The following is a 25,602-nucleotide window of genomic DNA, read 5'->3' as shown; positions in this document are numbered from 1 at the left end:
ACTCTTCTCGTTTTCTATTTTAATCTGAAATTTAATATATTTCTCAGAATGCCTTTGGCAATGGCAAGAGAATGGGCCTGAATTTGCGCATTAATCAATGTTGAATAGTTCTGTGACACTGGCACCCCATTTATACCTGGTACTAAAATGCAATCTGTGTCTGGATGAGGAAAACGCATGTCAATGCAAGGTGTAAATGTGTCGTGATTGGAATGTGATCCAATCTGGCTGATCACATCTGGCTCACATTGTGTTTGGATTATAGGTATGTGTAAATGCAATCCGTACAACCTGCCTCACTGACCTCACTGCAGAATAAATAGAAAGCAGCTGTTTAATGCAGAAGAGCACTGTCTACGTGATGCTTGTTTGACAATCCTCTGGGTTTATTTATGATTATTTTTTTAACGTCATCCCCACCCTCCTGCACATTCAAACATTCAGGTTCAATGTCAGGTTCAGGTTGACTAATCCACAGTAGCGGAGAACCCAACCCAAAGACAGTAAAACTCTCTCTCTCTCTCTCTCTCTCTCGGTCTCTCGACTCAAAAACCTGAGCATTTGGTCCTTGTTAATGTCAATGTTACTTGTTTATTTGTAGTGGTGGGAAGTGCATTTCACACCTAGGCCTTTAGTGATGTCCTACTTAGTCCTACCTGAATTAATCCACCTCATAATACCATCATCATGACACCATGGCTCTAGAAACCATACATTTATACAGAAACGCACTAACGCAGTATAACTGGGTGTTGCATTACCTTAATATAGTCGAGTATAACATCTCCCTATTTTTCTTCACCCTTTCGTTGTGGAGCTCAGTTTCCCTGCACATTTGTTTGTTGAGCTGTAGATCCACTTGGGTGTCCCCAAACCTTTTTAAAAGCACCATAGCTTGTAAGGGTGTTTTCACACATACAGTGTTTAGGTCGACCTAACTGTCTAGGCCGACCTAATTGGTGCGGTGCGAGTAGTGTGAACACAACTAGCCGCACCCGAGGTCGACCTAAACAGCCGTACCGAGAGCGGCTGGAAGGGGTAGTCTCGGAGCGGCGCACCAAGCCCTTTAGTGCGGTGCGGCGCACCAAACTAGTGGTGTGAACGCGCAGCGAATCCGGGTCGGCCCAAGCCAGGTGTACTCCACAAGTTTGGGCTACATAGGCTGGGCTGGGGTAGAGGACAACATTGTTACCGTATTTCACCAATTAATCGCCCGGTCGCAAATAGCCGCCTGGTTCTTTTAAACGCCTGGGGTCTTCAGCCATTTGCGTATTAAATGCCCACCCAAATAACCGCCAGGGCGATTATTTGCATTATATTGAGGTAAACCCAAAATAAGGCGATTCACCTTATTTTTGAAGAAGTAAACAGTTAGCCGCACAATAACTCTGCGGCACTTCCATTTTCTGTCAAAATAAGAGCTAGCTAACATTAGAAAAAGGGTCTACCATAATCTTAAATCGACCGATTAACCGATTAACTGACAGAAAACAGAAGTGTCGGAGGGAACGACTCGCAGCGCTAGCAGTTTGCACTTTTTGTATGTACAGATATGTTTACCTTATGCCTTACAGTACTTTCTGCCTATGTTGCCGCCCAGGGCGAAATTACTGGCTTGCGCCCTTTCATGTTAGTACTCCAACCCCCCAGCGGCACCAGTCGGCCGCGGCACCGGGGCAGCATCAGTCGGCATCAGGCGAAGCGGCCGCTCAACTGTCAGATGAGTGGTGGCACGCACGTTAATAATTGAACTTTTTACTGGTCTTCGGACCGTGACCTGTTAACACCATGTATGTCGGTGCAACACGAGTATTAAATTTTCAACAGTCCTGCTATCATGTGTATTTATTTATTTATTTATTTATTTATTTACACACTAATGAACATGTCGGTGCAGAGTTAGCCAGAAGCTAATTTTCACCAGTAGTCCCTGAGTAGGCTGTTATAAGTGGTGATAAAACTATCTACCGCAGGGGTGTCAAACTGGTGCCATGGAGGGCCAAGAGGCTGCAGGTTTTAATTCCAACCAAAAACTCCACCAGGTGATTTCACTGATCACCTCCTCCAAACAGAGAGGCGGGACTAATCAGTGAAATCACCTGGTGGAGTTTTCGGTTGGAATGAAAACCTGCAGCCTCTTGGCCCTCCATGGCAAAAAAATTATAACATATTTACTCCTGCTCCTTCAAACCAAATGACACTTTTTTTTTTTTTATTTAAGTTTAGGAGCAATATTACAATCCAGTAGATGGGAGTGGGTTTCTGGCATGGAGAGTGAAAGCACTTCAAAAAGAAGCATCAGAGGGACAAAAGAAGAACAGAACCGCTCAGCTAATGACGGGTATGTGATTTTCATTGTGTTTGTAAATGTTGAGCATCGCAGGAGGGTTCAGCAAAAAACATAGTGGCCCTCTGATATAGAGGGTGAAACTGGCTCAATGTTTTGAGAAACTAAACCCAGCATCACTCTGCAGTAGCCAATCATGTGGATGCCCACTCTCTCTCATGTTCTTTTTTCTTCTGTCCTACTTTCTACCTAGTCTGCTATTTACCTAGCAACTGTGAAGATGGATCCTTATGGTAAATGCATAATCAATGGAAATGGAAATTGAAGCAGTATGTTTGGTTTCAACACTGTTACAGGTGGTCCAAATGCTTGTGACAGAATCCCCTTCTGTGAGGAAAACCAGCTAACAGAAGCCCAGTGTTGTGAGGCCATTGCACTGATGAAGCATACAACGGATGAAGCAATCATCAAGAAGATGAAACAGACCTTCACCTATCGCCAAGCAATGGTTCATGATCCAATTAAGTCCTCTGAAATATTCACCACCTTTCCCAGATTCCTTGACATCGCAGGAATGGTATGTGGCTCTTCAACTGCCTTGCCTTAAGGTCAAGCTGAAAATTAAAAATGACTTAACCATTTTACATCACATCACTGGTTATAGTGTGCACCTATTTAACAATGTATGAAAAATATTTCAAGTCTGCCTTGTTGTTGTCTGTATTCCTTGTCTGCAGATTGATCAGGATTTCAGTCTGATGTTTGGTGGTGACATCTCAGCAGAGTTCCTGGAGAAGTGGCCTACTTTCTACAGGCAGAAAGTCTTTGAACAATGCAATACTGTATTATTTGTTTCATTGTGTAATTAAAAGGGTGAACAAATGCTGCGGTCACTGTGTCACGTTACACTTTACAGAGGCCATTTTTTGTTATGGAACAGTATTTTATGTTTTATTGGTGATTAAAAAAAAATGTGTTGCACATGTTTCCAAAAAAATAAAAGTGCATTGTTTAATACTGATTTCTTATGTGACCTTTTTTTTTTAATATATGTATATATAGATAGATAGATAGATAGATAGATAGATAGATAGATAGATAGATAGATAGATATAGATATTAAATATAATATAGAGTTTATTTCTATATTGAGTAAATTTGTATTCTATATTGAGTGGAAGCTAACTATATTGATTAAAATATAAGTCTATACTGAGTGAAATCTAACTATTTTGATAGAAATCTAATTCTATATTGAGTGAAATATTACTCTATATTGATTGAAATATTTTCTATATTGAGTATAATACAACTCCATATTGAGGGGTCTGTTAGTCCATGTAGAGTTGTAATTCCTCCAATTTAGTTGTCATTTACTCTGTACAAAGTAAAAATGATGTTGGAGTTGTTTCCACTTCAAGCTAAATAGAGCAAATTTTCTTCTTTTGGAGTTAAATATACACACTAAATAGAGTAGAAATAACTCTGGAAAATTAACTCTGTGACAAGAGTAATTTTAACTGTATTTGGAGTGGGACCAAATACTATCTTTTTGGGAGTAAAATTTTACTCAATTTGAGTAAAATTTACTCTGCAAAATTTACTGTGTGGGGACAGCTTATAATAACACTAAACTTTTTGGCAACAGATGAGATCCAGACATTGACAGACACTATGCAACACTGACCTTTGTAAACCAGCCACTTGCAACTTGACAAGCTGTGTTGCAGCAACACCATCAGCTGGCTTGATTCAAGCTGAGATGTGGTAGTTCACAATGCTGCAACTTTTCTCTATAACTTTCTAAAATGGGTTTGTGTAGCAGTGAATCTTTGGTCTAAAGTGGCCATGAGAGATATGACCACATCACCCTCATCCTTGTGTCTCTCCTGACTGTTCCTAAAGACTAAATAATTACAAAAAGAAATTGAGCAGTTGCTGCAGGGCCCTGCTGCTTTGTAGCTCTGTGGCACTTCTCAAAACTTACTTTCACAGCAAGGCTGTTTTTAAAAAATAGTACATTTGTTGTTTGTTTTTATCCCTTTTTAATCATTTTATTTCATTTGTATGTATTATACACTTTGCTTTACTATTGTACTATTTTATCTCATGTAAACCACTTTGTAACTTTCTTTGAAAAATGCTGTACAAATAAAGTTTACTTTCATTGCGGTCTGCACTGATTTATTAAATTATTTTGGTCCAATATTCTAATAGTTTTCTACTAAGTTGGTACTATTGTTTTTGCTAACTTTCAGATCCTGTCATTTTTTAATAGTCTCTGAAAGACAGTTAATTTACTTAGGTTTCAAAGGTTTGAATTCAAGAAGCCCATTGGTGTACTTTTATTTTCAAAGGTTTTGTGTCATCCTCTGAACAAAATTCACATACTGTTTAATCTTATTTTTTCTGTAAATGTATGGCGAGGTTCTTGTAAATTCTAACTCCTTGTAACTGTTCACTAATTTCTTGCAAGTTTTCAGGTAGTTTCTTGTTAATTTGCTAAGCACCCTTTCCCATGTTTATGAAAGAAATCAAGTGAAATTTCTCAGGTTTCAAAGTTTTAAAGGTTAAAGATTCTTCATATTATTAATAATATTATCTTGTTTCACTGGAACTGTTATGTGTGTGTGTTCACCCATACCAGCTGATCTCTGTTGCAGTGTAATTAACTCACCACATTCCGTGACTTAACTGAAGTTACTCAACCACAATGATGTTGCCGTTTGAATAACCTTTACCCTTCCTCCTCTGCTTCTCTCTTTCACCTCCACCAACCCAGTTGCAGTCGTGCCACCAGCCCAGTATGCCACCATCCAATTGCCTTGCAGTTCTATAGTGGAAAAACATTAATATGTGCCACACATTCCTTTGTCAATAAGAGGGTCTTCTCCTATTCCTGTCTGTGCCATTAATCGGATGAACTGTTGTCTTTCCTTTTTGACATGGCAGTATGCTTATGTGTACTCCTGGCCTACTCCTGGGTAAGCAATGTGTGCCTAGGGGAGAAATGGTGCAGCTGATTCTGTGCATGAGCAGACACCCCTTGCCCCACATCCTCTCTCTCTACATCATTGTACAGCTGGTCACGCTACTCCAGTGGGACCAGCCCTCCCCCACATACTGCTGCCCCAGCCCCTACTAGCGACTGCTACCACACACACACACACACACACACACACACACACACACACACACACACACACACACACACACACACACATTCCCAGTCAGGCCCCATTGCATGGCAACAGTGTAGATGCAGCATACTGGAGTCTGAGATCCCATTGGGGATTAATCTTATCCTGCACTTTGAGTTTTACTTTTAATATGCTCAAAAATGAGATATTGGTGAATACTGGCTGCATGAAGATAGGTTGTGTGTGAGTAGGAGGAAGCTTTCCATGCCAGCTGTAGGTAGTATTAATGTCAGGGCACATGGTTCAATCCACCACAGCTGAAACAGCAGCCAGTGCTCAGCTGAACAGTGGCCTGAGCACCCAAACCCAAATACCCTTGAGGGCCATGTGACCTTGCAGGTCCACAACTGTACCCTAACACATGCCCTCTGTGAATTTAGAGTGCTTTCCCACTTGTAAAAATAGCTCTGGTTAACACATGCTCTCAAATTCGGGGCACTTTCATCTGTTTACTGGGCAGTATGTGAAAGCAAGCCCCAACTCTAATATAGAACATTTTCACAGTTTGGAAATAGAGGTGACATGGAGATAAATATAAATGCTTCAGGGCTACAAACTACAAACAGGTCCTGTTGAGGTCGTACTATGTTATGGATGGAACAGTCAATGCATAGTGTCTGTGCAGTGCACTGAGATTCACATATTATGTGCATGTGCTGATCTCTGTAAAGCAATGCCATAGAAGTTGAACTGGGTTGGCATTGTATGGGGAAATTTAGTGTTGCTAGTGGACTTTGAGGAGCTGACTGAATAACTTACTGACACTTCCATGTAGACAAAAAGGAACAATGCACATTGCATGTACTGTGTTCATACTGAGGGCTTTATGGGATACAGAGCCAGTGTGTTTTGTTTATATTAAAATTAGTGAGGGCTCCTTGCTGGTTGGTTGTTGGTGCCATTAGTTGAATGTCACTTACCTTTCACAGTGCAGGGTGATTCCAGAAAAGGATTGTGATCTTCCGAACGGAGATATTATGTATAGCACTACTCACTCTAAATCTGGATCAGAAAAACATGTGAAAGGATGATTTTCCACCTCCAATGCCAGCTCCAGTAATTACACAGTTAACCAGGAGTGGTTTCACAGCATGAGTTTCCTAACAGTGATGAAATTAATCTATCAGTTGTTTCAAAGCATAAATGTGCAGATGTGCAGTGTGTGAATGTGATGTTGATGGTAAATCATACACAAGACTGATGGAATGCAATTAGCTAATGCACTTATCTAATTATTAGAAATGTGATGCACACGCATAAAAAAATGCACCCCAGTTACATGTGGAGTTATATAACCAAAATTGTCTTTAGTTGGAAGCAATTTCTGCAAAACTATAAAACTACAGTTTCCAGATAGAGACTGATTTGCAAAAAGACTTGCAAAAGCAGACTTGCAAAAAGTTGCATCATTCATTATATCACAGCTTTGGCAAAGAGACAGGAAGGGAGTGTTGGCATACAGCTGCAGTTTAATTTAGACTGTGAATAAGCTGGCAAGTACAAAATTTGCCTTACCACTTCCTGCCCTCTAGTGGCCATTTGTACACAACAGACATCAATCTGCAGATGGAGACCTGCATAAATTGTAACTGTAAAAGCTCAACTTTTCAGAAATGCATAATTTTTCAAAGTTAAGCACTGCAGCCACAGCCAGAGTGTTGCAGCTTTGTTGCGTGGTCCTCTGTGTGGATTGTTCCTGTGCTCTCCTGCACTTCCTTCAGCAGTCGCTTGCATGGAGACTCTAAATTGCCCACAGATGTAAATGTGAACATCCATCTGTTTTAACCTTTCAATGGACTGGCAAGCTGTCCAGGGTGTGTCCCTGCCTTTCACTCAGTGTATGCTGGCACAGACTCTAGCCCCCTTGTGACCCTGAGAAGGATAAGCATGTAGAGAAAACAGGAATGGTGTATTGTTATTGCTAAAGCTAAAACTATGAATGCATTTGTATTGTAGATGGGAGACATTGGGCTCTGTATTTTACTATAAATATATACAATTTGTAGCAAATAAATGATATCAGGGATCGACCAATTATTGATCCTGGCCGATATACAGATTTTCAATAATTGTTAGAGTAATTTTGATTTCCATGATGGCTGATATGAAATCCACTCAGACACTGCCTCTCCACCTTAAACAAAAGCAAGCGGGCAGGGCAATGTTCTGATAATATGCTCACAGTTTTGGTTTCCCTTTTCAATGGATTTAGATTTTAATTTCTTTTTACAAAAAGACATTTCAGGTTTACTGGAATTAATGGCTTGTAAAGGCACCTTGTACAAGCATTCAAACACAAGAAATCTGATCCAGCATCTCTGTTCTGACTTTGCCTCTGGCAATTTATTTATTTATTTGTGTGTGTGTGTGTGTGTGTGTGTGTGTGTGTGTGTGTGTGTGTGTGTGTGCGTGCACACGCACTAATTACCCTCTTCTTTCATTTCTAATAAGGTAAATTTTGACAATTGCAATTTACTACAAATGAATACTGGCCCTAAATATCACTTATCAGTGTCCTGAAATACTAATAATCAGCGCTGATCATGAAAAAAAATTATATTGTTCGATCCCTAAATTATACACACATACACAATACTTTTCTAATTCAAGATTCGTAATTTCTTCATTTGTTCCAAAGGAAACATCTGGATATAAGGGCTACCACATCAAATCACAACACATTTTACTGTGTAGAATATGACACATGCACTCAATGCATGACATCCACACAACGAATGGTGCAGAAACCATGTAGAAGTAAAGTGCACATAACCACAGTAAATACAATATACACTCAGTGTCCACTTTATTAGGTCAACCTCTACGATCTAATGCATTTCAATGCATTTTGCCTTAAATTCCACCTTTTTAAGAAAGTTAAAATATTCATTTTTTATTGACATTGTCCAGAATGTGTAAATTTAATTCTGTTTATTATTGAAGTTGTAGTATGCAGAGGCCTTGGACTACATTATATTGAGGTGTGTTTCTAATTTTTTTTTAAATGAGCAATGCATCTTGTGGCCTGTTTGGTTGAGAATGTGCGCATCCGCACCTACAGCCTTATTTACACTGTGGTGTACACCGGAGACATGCAGCGAACACAGCTGATATAGGCTACAAGCCCACACCGCAGTAGCAACCACGACCGGTGCCAGCGAACAGCTGATATACAAGCCCACACCGATCTCAGTTGTGTTCGCTAAGACTAAAATTAAAACAGCTGTCAAAATTAACACTGCTGCCAAGAGGTGGAGGTCAGCCACAACGAAATACCTCCATAGAGTAAGGCAGGTCCTGAAGAGCCGGCTGAATGGACGGAGCAAGATCAAAGCCATCACACCTATGCCCTGCCCATGATGAGATACCCTGCTGGTCTAATATCCTGGCCAAAGGAGGAGATAGAGGCCACTTATACAGTATAAAGACAAGGAAGCTCCTCACAATGCATGGAGGGTCCAGCACCTTGAGGCTGTACACTAAGTGGAAGCAGGAAGGTCGAGGACTGGTGAGCATCAAGGCCACCATCCAAGATGAAACAACAAAGATCCAGGAATACATCAGGAAGATGGTCCCTCGTGACCTGCTAAATGAATACCTCAGGCAGCACAAGCCCAAAGAGGAGGAGGAAGAGGAACTATCATGGAAGGAATAGCCCCTGAATGGTATGTACCACCAACAGATAGCAGAAGTGGCTGATATTGAGAAAACATACCAGTGGCTGGAAAAGGATAGACTGAAAGACAGCACAGAGGCACTGATCATGGCAGCACAAGAACAGGCCCTAAGCACAAGGTCCGTAGAGGTCGGGGTCTACCATACCAGGCAGGACCCCAGGTACAGGTTATGCAGAGATGCCCCTGAGACAGTGCATCACATCACAGCAGGCAGGTACGGCATACATGGAGCGCCATGGTCAAGTGGCTGGTATAATGGACAGGAACATCTGCACTGAATTGGGGCTGGAAGTCCCAAGGTCAAAATGGAAGACACCTGCAAAGGTGGTTAACCCTATAAAGCCATTTGTATCATATATGATACACGTTATCAAATAACACATTCCATTTTCAGTTTAATCAATACTTGACCAAAATACTGTTGTATACCTTTGAACACTTCCCCTGTTCACCCTGGACCATACCAATGCCACTTCAAGTACTGTCATATATGATACAACAGAAAAACCATATGTAATAACATATTTTTTGATTTTTATTTTTTTTTCACATTTTGTTATAGGACTAAATAAAGGGTTCAATTTCAAAAATTTTCTGCCAATTCTTTCTTAGTTCAGGCTTTATAAGGTTAAGAATGAGAGAGCGAAGATCCTGTGGGACTTCCAGATCCAGATGGATAAGCTGGTGGAAATGGGATCTGATGGAGTTTGCGGGTCACCAGGGCTGGATTCAGATATTGCAGGTATACCTGGGAGGATGGTCGGGTTGGGCAAACATGAGGCAATGAGGACCGGATGGGTTATGGATGGCTTACACCCCATTGCCTCATGCATGTCAAGATAATATGGCCATGTGGCGGGAGTCTCCTCCCCCTGATCTTTCCCAGAGCCAGTGGGAGGTTTTCTTAGTTCATAGTGTAAAAAATGGCATGTTTGAAATCTCATGGCAACATTTAAGGCAATAGTATGTTACACAATAATTCACATTGTATTTCTTTTTAAGATTCTCCCATTTTTTGAGGCTTGCTTGGGTGTCACAATGCCTTCAAGGCTCAACTCCTTAATATAATGAACATGTTAAGCAATATGCCACAGAGGATAGTGAGGAAAATGTGTGGAGAAAAAAAATCTTACTTCCATGCTTCTTTGGTGGTATGTCTTTTTTTGTGAACATGTCATCATGTTTCACTTGCAGCTGAATGAGTTCTCTGTTTTTTTCCACAGTCCCTGGAAATATACAACACATCACTATCAAATAAACACATCTGCTGTTATGATTAGAGGCTACATTTGATCCAAAATACAATTCATGAGTTAATTTGCAATATTCCTGTTTGAATTTATTCTTCCTTTTTTAATTTTTTCAAATTTGTTTATATTTATTATATTCATTTTATTTTATGTCTATTTAGCCTGGTAGAATTTTATTATACTAAAGCATGTTTTATTCCTGGGAGAATTAATGAAACTAGGGGTTTTTTGTTTGTTTGTTTTAAAAATAGATTTTATCTGTCATTGTGAATGAACTTTTCAATTTACCCCTAAGTTGTTAATGTCTCAGTGGTCAATTATAGGTTAAATGTCTGTCTTGGTTTGAGTATTTTTACACGGAACTTACATTTGTAAGTAGTGTTCTCCATCATGGACACAACACGGCCTTGCACATGGTCTGGAAGTTGGCATCTGTGCGACTCGCTGATTGAGGGTTTTATAGCCCACTCCCACTCCCTGCTAATTGGTTTCAGATGGTACTTAATGTGGCAGACCCTCCACATGAACATCGGAGTGGAATGGAGTGGAAGTGGATAGGAAGAGGGAGTAGGGGCTAGTTTGGGAAAGGCCCTAAGACACAGGGCAAAGGAAATGACACCAAAACACAAGGAGAAACAGTGAACAAGTAATGTCCAAAGTCCAAAACAAGTGTCTAAACACAGAACCATGGCAGAGGGAGCAGACATAAAAAGCATGTCTAACAAGTATTCAGGTCCTAGTCCACTGAGTGATTTGAACACTAGTAAACGGATCTTAAAATCTATTCTCAAGCTGACAGGCAACCAGTGAAGGGACTTTAGGACAGATGAGATGTATGCTCTCCTTCTTTTCTTGGTCAGTGCATGTGCTGTGGCATTCTTTTTAAAGATTTTTTTTTTTTTTGCTGGGCATTTCTGCTGTATTACACAATCACAAGACAGAGAGACAGGAAAGACAGGGTAGAGAGAGGGGGTGACATGCAGCTCGTGGCACATAGTCCACACATGAGCCACCAGATACCACCATGCTGCTGCATTCTGAATAATCTGTAGCTTATTTATAGCCTTCTTAGGTACCAGAAAAGAGAGCATTGCAGCAATCAAGCCTGCTAGTGATAAAAGCATGCACATTATAGGGTCTTCAGCAATGTCATTGCCTGCTATTACAAATGAGCACAACATTTGATTTGGGAAAGCCTTTTTCTTTTTTTCTTTAGATATTTTGTGTGGAATGAATTACAGTATGAGCTAATACTCTGCTTCCAGTGAGTCGTTTCAGAAATTTGGTGAACAGCAGGATAGATTTTAGTTAAAACTATTTCTTTTGATTCTTTAATTTACTTTTTATGAAAATAGTTATTATTTTATTATTTTTCTATTACTGTTTTATTATTTTTACTCTTATTTTACTTCCGTTACTATTGCTGTTATTAGTGTAATATTGAGATTGTATTTAAGACTTTTTGAAATTGACTTTTTTTTTTTAAGATGATTTTTGGGGCATTGCTGCTTTATTTGATAGTGACAGTGGAAAGAGACAAGGAAGGCAGAGGAGAGAAAGGGAATGACATGCAAATCGCCTAGGCTCAGATTTGATTGTTTTGTCAGATTGTATTTGACTGTTAAATGTATGCTTTTTTATGAATGCATTTTATGTCTCAGGTCTGTCTTGAAATGAGATCTTGATGTGACTTGCCTGATTAAATAACTCACTAAGAAAAGCCTCTTCAGATTTTTGCTCTCCACATAAAAAAATTCATCCATTGTCCTTCAGCATCACTTCACCATTTGTTTAAAAATTTATGTAAAATGTAATGTGAAATGTAAAATATCTCACTATCCCTGTATAGTGTTATTAACAATGTCTCTCTCTCTCTCTCTCTCTCTCTCTCTCTCTTTCTCTCTCTGTGTGTGTGTGTGTGTGTGTGTGTGTGTGTGTGTGTGTGTGTGTGTGTGTGTGGAATCACAAAATTGTGTCAGGCCAGGTGGATTATTCCAAATAAACTGGGCTCATTTCACAGAGACCTGATATATGTCATGTCATGTATTAGTATTAGTACACTGGAGGGCGCAATTGCTCCATATCACCTGGGTGTGACTCTCCATGCCTGTAACTTTGCAGAAATTGCTCTTAGCAGTCTTAATGCTTGTGACAAAGGAGTGACTCACTTCCAGTGTAAGTGATTACAGCATTAAAGCGTTTAGTAACTGCTCTGTGCTAAAGGTGTTTTTGACCTGAATTCTGACAACATTCAGGCACTAACTTTGAATCTGGATGTCAGATTGGTTTTTGAAGGAGATGGCCTACAGTTTTATTTTTTCTTAATCATCAAAAACATGTGTTTTTTTCCCCTATTATTCATACAAGTCAGTGGTTTCTCTTTGGTCTTGTATGTGCATATTGAAATGCTTTTCTTTCACATCTGGCTGTGAGGAGATTTTTTTTTTTTTAAGATGAAAGGAGATATTTTTATTCTATAAACAAACACAATGCCTGAAACTAGGTACAATTAGGACAGCCCTGCTTAGGTTTAGGCAACTAAAACTGCCTTGGAGGGTAAGATTTTGTGTAAGATTTTGTCCATGATTTAATAACTAAAGAGCCATGGATCTTTTTGGTATTTTTGGGTACGAAATCCTAAATCATGCCCACTAAAAATCACAAAATCTGAATTTGTGTGCACAGCATGCTCAAGCACATTTTGTTTGCAATTTGACTTTGATCGAGCTCTTCAGATTCATAAAACTGTGCCCATATTTTAGGTACATTGTACCCCCATATAAAGAAAATGTGCCCATGATTTCATGGATAAACTAACAGCTGCCATGTGTGTATCTGGGGTTCTTCGATTAAGGTGAATTTAACATGGGGGCTTTACAGGAGGGTATCTGAAATGTTTATGTATCATGATTTTTTATTTTCTTATAATTTAAAATTGAAAATAGTCATGTAATTTGTTATAGAATTTTGGGCAATATGGAGGCAGTAATCTATCAGCATAAAAGAGCAGGGCTCCAGTCTCTGGCATTGTGGGCACATTTTCAAAGCACAAATTATGCAAAACGCGGGCACAGTTTAATTAATTCACTTTATATCTTTATCATTTTTATTTTTGGGGTGGAATTGTTTGGTAATTTTTAAATATGTATTTATAATAATTACAAATAGATTTGTTGTTTGTTTGGTTGTTTGTTTGACTGCCCAGGATGCAAAGGGTCAAACGCTTGTGAAAGGTATCAAGATCCTCCACAAGCATTTGAGTGCCATTAGATGTGGAATTTTGATCGAGTTTTATTGTTATTTTTGTGTTTTGGAATATTTTTGCACATTCTTTTTTTGCTAATTTTCTTAGTTTGTTTCATGTTTTCTTTGTTTTGTTTTTGTACTAATGTTTTGTTGTTTTTTTTATTAATTGGCATTTGTCCATGTTTTTGAAAGAAATCAATTGAATTTGCTAGGGATTCAAACAGTTAAAGTGAGATTCTGTTTACATCACAAAATATCTTTTGGTTTACAGTGGGCTTATGTCAAAAACAGACTTAAAATTCTAAATTATTCACTAATATAAAGTAGACTAAATACATAAATAAATGAATAAAAATAAAAATAAAGTGTTGCCAAAAACTTTGGGCAAATTGCTCAATCTAATGTCAACCATAACTTTTCATGCTAGGATCCACATGTAGATGTACTATTTATCTTGAGATCCACTAAATATTTTTGATGGGGAAATAAAGTTGTCCAAATATATAAAAGGAAACAAAAGTTTCAGTTAGATGCCAGTGCACTTCAATCTATCATTATGGTGAATTCTATATTTGCTCTGTATTTATTTGTAAAACATTATCTTACATTCAGTATAAGCAAATCAACATGTATTATCATTTGTTGTAATGTCATTTGTATTCAAATGACATTGCATATCATTTAAATTTATAATGAATCCTGTGCTACACATGCCAGCTTCCAGGTAAAGAGCACACAATCAGGTCCTTGATAGACCACAAAACCATAATCAGTAATGATTCATCATGTTTTCTTTGTTTTTTGAGAGGGATCCCTATCATTGTTTTTAAATAGTGGCTCCTCTTGGTTTTAAATATGTGTCCATGTTGTCAAAGAAGGCTGCTACTATTCTCCAGTCGCTTTTGCAGAGCATTGTGGTCAGTGGTATTTTAAGGGATAAATGGATGTGGAAATTTTAACTGCATTGCATGATATGTATTTCTTTTATTATTGAGAAAATAATGCATTATGCCAGCCTCCACACTTGGATCCACCAATGGGTCATGGCCCATGGTTTGAAAATCATTGTTCTACCTTGAAAAATACTCACATTATAATTTTGGTTTCCCACATTAGTACAGGTCATAGGGCTGAAGTCCTAAAGCATAAGACCGCTTGTTCAGTTTATTGTTCAACACTTGATTTCTAGCAAGTAGAGGATGGTTCTGATGTCTATTGCTCATTTGTTGCACTGCAATGCAAGTCACCCAAGGGGAAGAGGAGAACTCAGTTAGATCCCCATTGTTTACTTCATCACTGCACTCCACCAGCAGCCCTGGACAGTCTGGTGTGAAACTAAGGATAATCCATATTTTCAAATGGCTGCCAATGTTAATACCTAGTCTCCTGTGCAATAGTGTCCTGTAGGCTGTGGACAAAGATAACAAAAGAGAGTTAAGACATGAAGCTGTAACTGAGTGTAACTGCTACACAACAGGACAAACTGTAATATGTGTAAGTGTAGATTTTGGGGTGGAAGGGGGGCCAATGCTGAGATGCATGTTAAAAATAAATAAACACATAAAATGAATCTATCTGCATGTCATTATTTGATCTATGATAAATTGGTTTGCTAAATTCATTAAGAAAAAAAAATACAGAATTAGGTTTGAACTTTGACCTTTCAATACAGGTGATACAAAGTCTACTACATCTAGCCTAGACTACATTTGCATGGACTCAATAATCTGACTACTGGCCTTATTCTAAATTTGAAAATAGATTAATCTCTTTACATGGGTTGCTAATACAACTATTCCACTCACATTCTACAATACATAGCCCAATTTAGCTTGGCTTCTCCAAGTGCTACGTAAGATGCTGTAGGTCCATTTCACAGAAAAAAATTAGCATGCAGTGTGTTTCCAACTCACCCCAAAAATGCTTTGCTTTTGTTGTTGGTCATCTTTTCCAAAACGTTAGTTAGCAGATTCACTATAAAAATCACTAAAAGCCCTCAAGCAGTTGGACTGCCGGATGTGTTGCAATCTGCTGCAAAAAAAAAAACTCAAACAGAATGTCATATTAGGATTAAGATTTAAATCAACCTTCAATAGCCCAACTCACATTGGAATACTCCACATGTCTTAATCAAAGTGTTGTCTTCAAGAACATGGACATTTCTTATTCCAAGGATTGTCTTCATCAGGTTGCAAATGTAATCAATGTTGACAAGAAACCTACGCCCTTGTGAAATATTGTCCCAGTATCATCTGCCCTAAACAGGAGAAATCACTGAGCAAATCAAGATCAGTATTCCATCAGTGTTTCGAAAGCAAAGGCCCAAGGCCTTTTTCTTTTAAGTGAAGAGAGTAAAAGTGAGGGGTGTCAGGAGGTAAGAGGGAACAGAAGCACTGAGTACATTAGAGTCCACTGCTCTTTCACTGGAACCTGCCATTGAGTGGTCCATATAGGAAGTGTAATGAGAGGTTGTCACAACAGGCTTGAAGGAACCCCACTGAGTAAAACACTCAGTTCCACCCACATTAGAGAAAAACTGGCAACCTGCAATTCCTCTCCATTTTTCCCACCCGCACAGACCTTGCTTAAACAGGCTCTTTGCTGAGGAGTGAATGGGGAGAGTAGTGATTGATAACGTTGATTTGTACTGAAATGTCATTGCTCATAGTCAAACATTTGTTGTTAATCAGCTCTCCAAGGCTCTTACTGTTTTTGTTTGCATTAGAGTCTGACTAAAAGTGCGGAGAGCAAGTTCTCTATTGTGCATTTACATAAACTGTGCTCCCATTTGGCTCTTTGGTTTGTAAGAGCTCTCTGGACACACTGTGTTCAATGGTGTTGATTTCAAAAGCACAAGAAATGTAGTGGAAACATGGATTAAAATATGATATTTTCATTATTATACAATAATATATAAATATTGTGCTGCAACACGTGGAAATTGGTAATTTACTCCTCTGCAAAATTGAATAAGAAATTATAAACAAAGGTATATATAAAATTGTCTGCAATATTGTGAGAGAAGAGGAGAAAAGAGTTTCATCAAATTAACTCAGCACCGCTGGGAAATTTGAGAGAATCTGCACAGCTGCAGAACAGAATAGTAAGCAATATTAAACATCACCGTATCTCCATAATGTGAAGAGCATGGATGAGGAGTTTGGCTGAGGCAGTGACAGTGTTTAGAACACTCTGGAGTCACCACAGGGGAGCGGACTGGGAATATTAGTCAAACAGCAGGGGGAGTGGATTTAATACACAGAAACATATGGGGAGATACAGATGTTAACACAATGGGGTGCATCACAGTCAATAGCCTCAGGAGTATCGCTGTCAAATCAGATTTAAGGGGTCATTCTCATTTTCAGCAGTGGGAGAAGTTGAACTAATCTGATGTCTAGTTTATTGGTTGACAGTTCCACAACTTCTTTCGCCACCAAGTTTAAAGGGATAGTTAACCCATTTTGAAACATTTTATATTGTTTATTATTGGAGGGAAGTCCATGTCAATGGCAGGAGGCTAACAGTTAGCATTTGGAAGATCCAGCCAGCATCCAGCACTCAGTAACAATGAGAGGAAGATAGCACCACATAACAGCTTCGAGGTAAGTCAAGTAATATAAATCATTTCAAAATTGCTTAACCTTCCCTTTAAGGGTTACAGTCACTTGGAAATAAAGAACAAACCATGTTAGAGTTCATCATGGAACAACAATTGCATTTTTTCAATGTGTTGATAAGCTAATTAAAGACCAGATCCAGCTAAACATTGCAGAAAACGTGCGGATGTCCAGGGATAGACAAACCAGGTGGAAAACAAAGTTACAGGACGAACAAGAATTGTTACTCCACGAGGCCACGGCAATTAAGTTGAGCAGTTCGAAACGCTGAATATCAAGTTTGAGAACATGGAGAAATCCATCAAGTCAGTTGAAAAAGAAAACAAGGCCACTACAAAATGAATTTCCAACACGGAAAATCACATCAGTGCGCTGGAAGACTCGAAAAACATCTATCAGCCGAAGGTGAATAAACTGGAAGGTGAAATTGTGAGTCTCCGGAGCCAGGTTGATGATTTAATTAGCAGGAGCAAACGAAACAACTTACGTTTGATAAATGTGAAGGAAGGAGCTGAAGCTGAGGGCATGGACTCTTTCATGGTCAAAATCCTGAGTTACATTTTGGACCTCAAGGACGATGAAAAACCCCCAGAAGTGGACAGGGCGCACAGGGCCCTTCGCCCACGACCAGACCCCGACCAGCCGCCTAGACCCATCTACATTTGTCTGTGCCGGTGGCCCGACCATCAACGCATTCTACAGGCCGCGGGGAAGAGATTTCTCACCTGGGATGACGCGCGCTTCTACGTTCAACATGACCTCTCCCCCTTAGTGCAGCAACAGAGAGCAGCGTATAACGAGGTAGATCAAAGCCAAAGGATACAGATTTGGAATACTTCACCCGGCGAGACTGCTCGTCACTGGATTGGTCCTAGAGTGAGTAAAACAAATTCACAAACTGTCTGACTCCAACATCAATATCGTTCTCTTCTCACTATTGGTCTCTAGAGCACCTTGGACTCATTGGTGTTTTAGTTTTGCCACACCGAACTTATATGGACTAATGGCATCCCAAGAGGGATCTGAGTTTGGTTTTATTAAACCTACTTGATATTAAGCTCTTCAGACTCCGACAAAATACCAAAGAATTCATTTTGAGAAAGTAGCCTATAGCCTACATTGTAGAGGCTACAGGACCATCATTAGGCTATAATAATAATAATAATAATTATTATTATTATTATGATTATTATTATTATGCTATAGGCCTATACTATTATTTACTAATCGCTTACTCCCTCTAAGGTTAATGTGTCTTGGTCACACTCATTCTTGGCTTTAAATTGCCAGCCTTTTGGACCTTTGCATTATCGGCATTATCAACATGATGGTTTAATTAATTATGGATTGATCCGGGCAAATTACAGCTTACCTGAGAAGCCTACACCCGGCACTCACGGATAGGAGATGGATTTAGAATCCACCTCAATGTTAGTTTTGTTTGCCTATTGGCAGTTTTTTATGTTATTGTGTGTTTTATGTATTTTTTTTACACCTCCCCTGCCCCTATACAGTGCAGTCATCCTTTTCTCGTGTCAGTGCTTTCCTTTTCTTCCCCCATACATACCAAGACTTCTTCTACGCCCAATTCATTAAACTATAAATGGCTTTGACTAATATTAACTTAATTTCATGGAATGTGAATGGCATACAAAATAAGGTTAAACGGTATAAAATTCTGATGCATTTGAAGTCCCTTGGTTGTGATATTGCTATGATTCAGGAATCGCATTTAATGAGGTTGAGTCGTGGTACTGGAAATGCTAAGGGTGTGAGTATTTTAATTGCCAAAAGAATGTCTTTTCAAGTAGACGAAATTCTCAAAGACAAGGAAGGCAGATATCTAATTGTGTCTGGCACTTTGCAAAATATTAAATGTGTGCCTGTGAATATTTATGCTCCTAATACCGGAGAAGCCGGCATGGATATCCATGGAATTATTTGGACAACAGTGTGTCTACTGTGGCTGCTTCTGCGTAACTTCGCATCCGTTGTGGCCCATAATCTACTTGATAGCCCACGGCTCACCTACACCAGAGACTACCTCTTACAGCTTGGATTTCAGTCTCACCACACCGTCATCACGGACTGTTTTCCAGAGGAAATACTTTGCATAGACTCTGCCAACCAGCATAACTCCACTCGCAGAAAAACAAAGGTAACCAGAAGGGGAAGAAAGAAGGGTGGTGTTAGAGCCAGGCTCAAACGAGAGACATACAAACAATGAGCGCTTCCGTCCATCATCTTAGCCAATGTGCGGTCTCTCCGTAATAAAATGGACGAGCACACATATGCACAAATATAGAACTGCTTCTGTTCTTGCATTTACTGAATTGTGGTTGAACAAGAACGACGATGACGGCATGCTGCACATCGACGGCTTTGCACCACCTCTTCGTCTGGACCGGGATTGTGAACGCACCGGGAAACAACATGGCGGCGGCATGTGTCTGTATGTAAACAACAGCTGGTGCTCCACGGTCATAGTGAGGGAGGAACTGTGCCCCACAGACTTTGAGCTTCTGGCTGTTGCCCTTTGCCCCTTTTACATCCCAAGATAATTTCCCCAGCTCTTTGTCATTCTGGTTTACATTCACCTCAGAGCCAATGCAGCCAAAGCTACTGAGCACATTACCTACACTCTGAACAAACTAGAGCAGTTATCACCAGACTCTCCTAAGTTCATCCTGGGTGACTTCAGTCACTGCTCTCCTGACAAGTCCCTCAAAGGTTTCCAGCAATACATCACGTGCACCACTCGCCTGGGGAAAACCCTGGACAAATGCTACGGCTCTGTACCAGACGCATACAGAGCTCTCCCCCTCCCCCCTCTCGGCTCGGCTGACCACCAGATCATCCTGCTGGCTCCAGCATACACACCAGTCATCAGGAGGGCTAAGAAGGTCAGCAAGACCACCAAACAGTGGACGGTGGAGAGTATTCATACCCTACAAGGATACTTTGAAGCCACAGACTGGGACAGCCTTCTCTTTCCCTCCGAGGGCCTCAAAACCATGGCCTCTGTGAATACTGCTGCCACCACCCGCAGAACCATTCAGGTGGAGGGTAGCAGCCTCTCATCCCTCCCTGACGACCTCAACTCCTTTTACACCAGATTCGAGTCGGACAACACCACCCAGCTCAAGGAGATAAGGATAAAAACAGCAGCAGAAGACAGGTGGTTCAACAGTCCGAGTTTGTGAGTGGGGGTGGGGGTGAATGTGCTGTGGATGGAGGGAGATAGTGGGAGAGAGAGAGTGAGGGGGGATGGTGTTTAGCAATTTGAATTGAGGAGCAGGATGGCTTGGGGGACAAAGGTGGCCCTCCTCCCAGTGGCGGTTCTGCTCTACTCTCGGCTCTGCTGACGGGGTAGTGGAGACGCCGTCCGGAGGGGAGCCATTGAAATGCTGAGTGGAGGACATGTGAGGGGTCTTTGGTGATCTTGCCTGCTAGCCTGAGTGCCTGTTGGCCATGAATGTGTGTCAGAGTTCTGACAGGCAGTCCAATGATCTTAAAGCACACTGAGACAGTGCTCTGCAGTCGGTTTCTGTTCTGGAGGCTGATGGAGTGAAACCAGCAGGTTATGGAGAAGGTGATGATGCTCTCTATGAAGGAGTAATAAAAAGTCAGTAGAATGTCTTTGCAGACGCCAAAGAAACTGAGTTTCCTGAGGAGGTATAGCCGCTGATGATACCTCCTGAGAGTCTCCTCTGTGTTGGAGGAGAATTTCAACAGGTTGTCAAAGATGGTGCCCAGGTATTTGTAGTCCTCGACTACCTCCACTGGCTTCCCGTGGATGGTGGTGGTGACTGCAGCAGCCAGATCCCTCTGCCTCTTGGAAAAGGTCACCACCATCTTTTTGGTTTTGCTGACATTTAGCTCCACATTTGAGCTGTCACACCACTCAACAAACTCCTTTAGAACTGGTCTGTGGTGTTGTGAGGGACCCGACAGCAGAGACAGGAGAACAGTGTCATCAGCATATTTTACCAGGTGGCAGTTGGGCTGTGTGGATCTGCAGTCATTGGTGTACAGGATGAAGAGCAGGGGTGAGAGCACACAGCCCTGGGGGGAGCCGTTTGAGGTGGAACAGAGATCAGAAAGGGAGTTGTTGACCAGAACTTTCTCTGACCTGTCAGTAAAAAAGTCCAGAATCCACAGGATTAACTGGTCATCCAGGTGAAAGTGGGAAGAAAGTTTGGTGGCCAGGATGTGGGGCTGCAGGGTGTTGAATGCTGAGGAGAAGTGAGCAAACAGTAGTCTGGCGGAGGAGTCAGGGAGCTCCAGGTTTTTTTGGATGCTGTCCATAATAAATGTTTTTACGTCATCAACACCTCTACTTGCACGATAAGTAAACTGAAGAGGGTCCATCAGGGGGTCTGTTGCTCTGATGATGTGTTGTTTTATGATCCTCTCCATGGCTTTCATCACGAGGGAGGTGAGGGCCACAGGCCGAAGGTCACTCCGAGTTTTTTGATTGCTTTTTTTGGGGATGGGGATAACTGTGGAATGTTTCCACAGTTGGGGGATGGTGCAGCTGTCTATGGAGCTCTGGAATAAGGTCCGGAGCACGTCCCCTAGTTGCTGGGTACAGTGCCTCAGGACTCGGCTGTTGATGTCTGAGCCAGGTGAGCTGCTCCCTCTGGTCATTCTGAGGGCTCTCACCACGTCCTGAGTGCTGAAGATGAGTGCAGAGCTATCAGGTCTGAGTGTGGATCTTATCTCCTCGAGCTGGGTGGTGTTGTCTGACTCGAATCTGGTGTAAAAGGAGTTGAGGTCGTCAGGGAGGGATGAGGGGCTGCAACCCTCCACCTGAATGGTTCTGCGGGTGGTGGCAGCAGTATTCACAGAGGCCATGGTTTTGAGGCCCTGCCAAGCTGAGGGGAGGTCCCCTTTGATGAATTTCTGCTCCACTTTGTTCTTGTACTCCAGCTTGGCAGTTTTTATGGCCCACTTGACCTCTCTGTTGACCTCCTTTTTTTCCAGGGAAGAGCCGGTGAAGAAAATCCTATTCTTCTTGTTCAGGATCTCCTTGAGCTCTTTGGTGATCCAGGGTTTGTTGTTGGGATAGATGGTGACTGTTTTTGATGGGATGATGTTGTCCACAAAGAAGGAGATGTATGCTGTAACTGTGTCAACCTGCTCGTTGATGTTTTCGGAGGGAGAGAGAAGGCTACATAACCACACAACCCCTGTTTACATTACACTGTCTGCACTTTATCCACCTGTTTTAGAACTTATAGTACAGTTCTACTAATGTATACTGTGTATACACTGTTAATTTGTTTGTTTATTTATTTTATTATCTTGTTTTAAGTCATGCTGCTCAAATGTGCCTTAAATTGCCCTCCGGGGACAAATAAAGTTTTCTGAATCTGAATCTGAAAAAAGCTGCTTTCTTAACATCTCTCTGTCCTCTACTCTCAAAGTTTTCAGATTTACCTGTGATTGTTGGAAGAGATTGGAATCTTGTACCTGGTCCAGACATAGACAGATCTAAACACCCTCTCCCTGCCGACAGGGCCCTCTCTACCGCGTTCAATGAATTTCTTAGTTTGTTGGGTCTAGCTGAGGTGTGGCGTGCATTGAACACATACAAAGGAATACACCTTTTATTCCAAAGTTCACAATTCCTATTCCAGGATTGACCATTCATATGCTGACAAATGTAATCAGTTGTCAAATCCAGAATATTATCATTTCTGACCATGCCCCTTTGGTACTTTCCATTGCTCCTACAAAGAAAACTACACTTGGGCATACTTGGAAATTTAATAATTCCCTCCTTGGAGATGAAGAGTTTGTGTAGCTTATCAAGAATAGGATTTCTGAATTTATTACTTTAAATATTAACTCAGTTCCATCTATTCAAACAGTATGGGATGCGTTGAAAGCTACCAGCAGAGGCTGGATAATTAGCTATTCAGCAGCTAAAAAGAAACAAAGTATTGATGAGAAACACAAACTACAGTTGTAGTTGATGAGCTGGAAAGAAAACATATGTTAAACCCCAATGATTTAGGTACAAAAAAAGAACTATTCCTGATTAAATCTCAACTTCAAACTTTTATTCATAAAGAGACTGCTTAAGCTTTATATAGACTTCGTAGGGAAACTTTTGAATCAGGTGATAAGGCAGGCAAGTTGTTAGCCTTAAGATTAGAACAACCAGAGTCCAGTCAAACCGTATCTTCCATTAAAGACAGGGATAGGTCAGTTATCACAGACCCAGAGGGCATAAATGAGAGATTTAAACAGTATTATACACAATTATATACTTCACAATGCAACACAAACTGTGAAAAACTGGAAACATTTTTTGGAGGTTTAGATCTTCCCATGGTGGAGCAACATGAAAATTCAGTCCTGGAAGCCCCTATTTCAGAGAATGACATTCATCAAGCTCTGAAAGAACTATCAACTGGTAAATGCCCAGGTGAAGACGGCTTTAGCATAGACTATTATAAATGTTTTCAATCAGTGTTATCTCCTCTTCTCTGTAAAGTTTACAATGACAAAGTAGAGCATGAGGAAATGCCTGTGTCGATGCACTTTGCCAATATTTCAGTATTACCGAAACCTGGTAAGGACCATTTAGGGACCACAAGCTGGCGACCAATCAGTATTCTTAACAATGACTTCAAAATTTATGCTAAAATATTGGCTATAAGGTTATCCAAGGTCATTCCCTCATTGATCCACTTGACCAGTCAGGTTTTGTTAATGGGCGCTTATCATCCAACAACATGAGAAGACTCTACCATATTATTCATAAAGCAAGCTCACTCTGCAGTCCAGCGGAAGCTACACTATATTACCAAAAGTATTCGCTCACCCATTCAAATGATCAGAATCAGGTGTCCTAATCACTTGGCCTGGCCACAGGTGTATAAAATCAAGCACTCAGGCATGCAGACTGTGAAACAAGACATTTGTGAAAGAATGGGCCGCTCTCAGGAGCTCAGTGAATTCCAGCGTGGAACTGTCATAGGATGCCACCTGTGCAACAAATCCAGTCGTGAAATTTCCTCGCTCCTAAATATTCCACAGTCAACTGTCAGCTCTATTATAACAAATGGAATAAAATTGGAAGCGTTTGGGAACAACAGCAACTCAGCCACGAAGTGGTAGGCCACGTAAAGTGACGGAGAGGGGTCAGCGGATGCTGAAGCGCATAGTGCAAAGAGGTCGCCGACTTTCTGCACAGTCAATTGCTACAGAGCTACAAACTTCATGTGACCTTCAGATTAGCCCAAGTACAGTACGCAGAGAGCTTCATGGAATGGGTTTCCATGGCCGAGCAGCTGCAGCCAAGCCACACATCACCAAGTGCAATGCAAAGCATCGGATGCAATGGTGTAAAGCACGCCGCCACTGGCCTCTAGAGCAGTGGAGACGCGTTCTCTGGAGTGATGAATCACGCTTTTCCATCTGGCAATCTGATGGACGAGTCTGGGTTTGGAGGTTGCCAGGAGAACGGTACATTTCAGACTGCATTGTGCCGACTGTGAAATTTGGTGGAGGAGGAATTATGGTGTGGGGTTGTTTTTCAGGAGCTGGGCTTGGCCCCTTAGTTCCAGTGAAAGGAACTTTGAATGCTTCAGGATACCAAAACATTTTGGACAATTCCATGCTCCCAACCTTGTGGGAACAGTTTGGAGCGGGCCCCTTCCTCTTCCAACATGACTGTGCACCAGTGCACAAAGCAAGGTCCATAAAGACATGGATGACAGAGTCTGGTGTGGATGAACTTGACTGGCCTGCACAGAGTCCTGACCTGAACCCGATAGAACACCTTTGGGATGAATTAGAGCGGAGACTGAGAGCCAGGCCTTCTCGACCAACATCAGTGTGTGACCTCACCAATGCGCTTTTGGAAGAATGGTCAAAAATTCCTATAAACACTCTCCTCAACCTTGTGGCCAGTCTTCCCAGAAGAGTTGAAGCTGTAATAGCTGCAAAAGGTGGACCGACATCATATTGAACTCTATGGGTTAGGAATGGGATGGCACTTCAGTTCATAGTATGAGTAAAGGCAGGTGAGCGAATACTTTTGGTAATATAGTGTATATACTTAATATGTAGTTTGCATATATGGCCGTATATCAGATTTGCGTATGGGTCTTGCTGCTAAGAGGAGAATAGCCATGAACTGGAAGATTAGAGTGCCATCATGTTTTAGTTTGAATAGCTGGCTAGAAGACTTCATTGATCTAATAGGTATGGAAAAAGCAGCTGCCACTCTAAGGCAGTTTGACGCAGGTTTATAAGGCCTTTGGGATAAAGTAAGATCATATCTTAGCTTGCTGCCAGCTTGACAAG

The 25,602-nt window shown here is 40.9% G+C and overlaps 1 long non-coding RNA gene across 1 annotated transcript; it reads left to right on the top strand.

Moving 5' to 3' along the window:
• The first annotated feature begins 2,223 nt into the window (after positions 1–2,223).
• On the top strand, positions 2,224–3,158 carry LOC115380148 (uncharacterized). Its single transcript, XR_003930301.1, has 3 exons — positions 2,224–2,341; positions 2,644–2,864; positions 3,025–3,158. It is a non-coding gene; the product is annotated as an uncharacterized LOC115380148 (long non-coding RNA).
• The last annotated feature ends 22,444 nt before the right edge of the window (positions 3,159–25,602 follow it).

Source organism: Myripristis murdjan, chromosome 21 (assembly GCF_902150065.1).
Source record: "Myripristis murdjan chromosome 21, fMyrMur1.1, whole genome shotgun sequence".
Taxonomy (NCBI): domain Eukaryota; kingdom Metazoa; phylum Chordata; class Actinopteri; order Holocentriformes; family Holocentridae; genus Myripristis; species Myripristis murdjan.
This window is presented reverse-complemented; position numbering and strand designations above follow the sequence as displayed.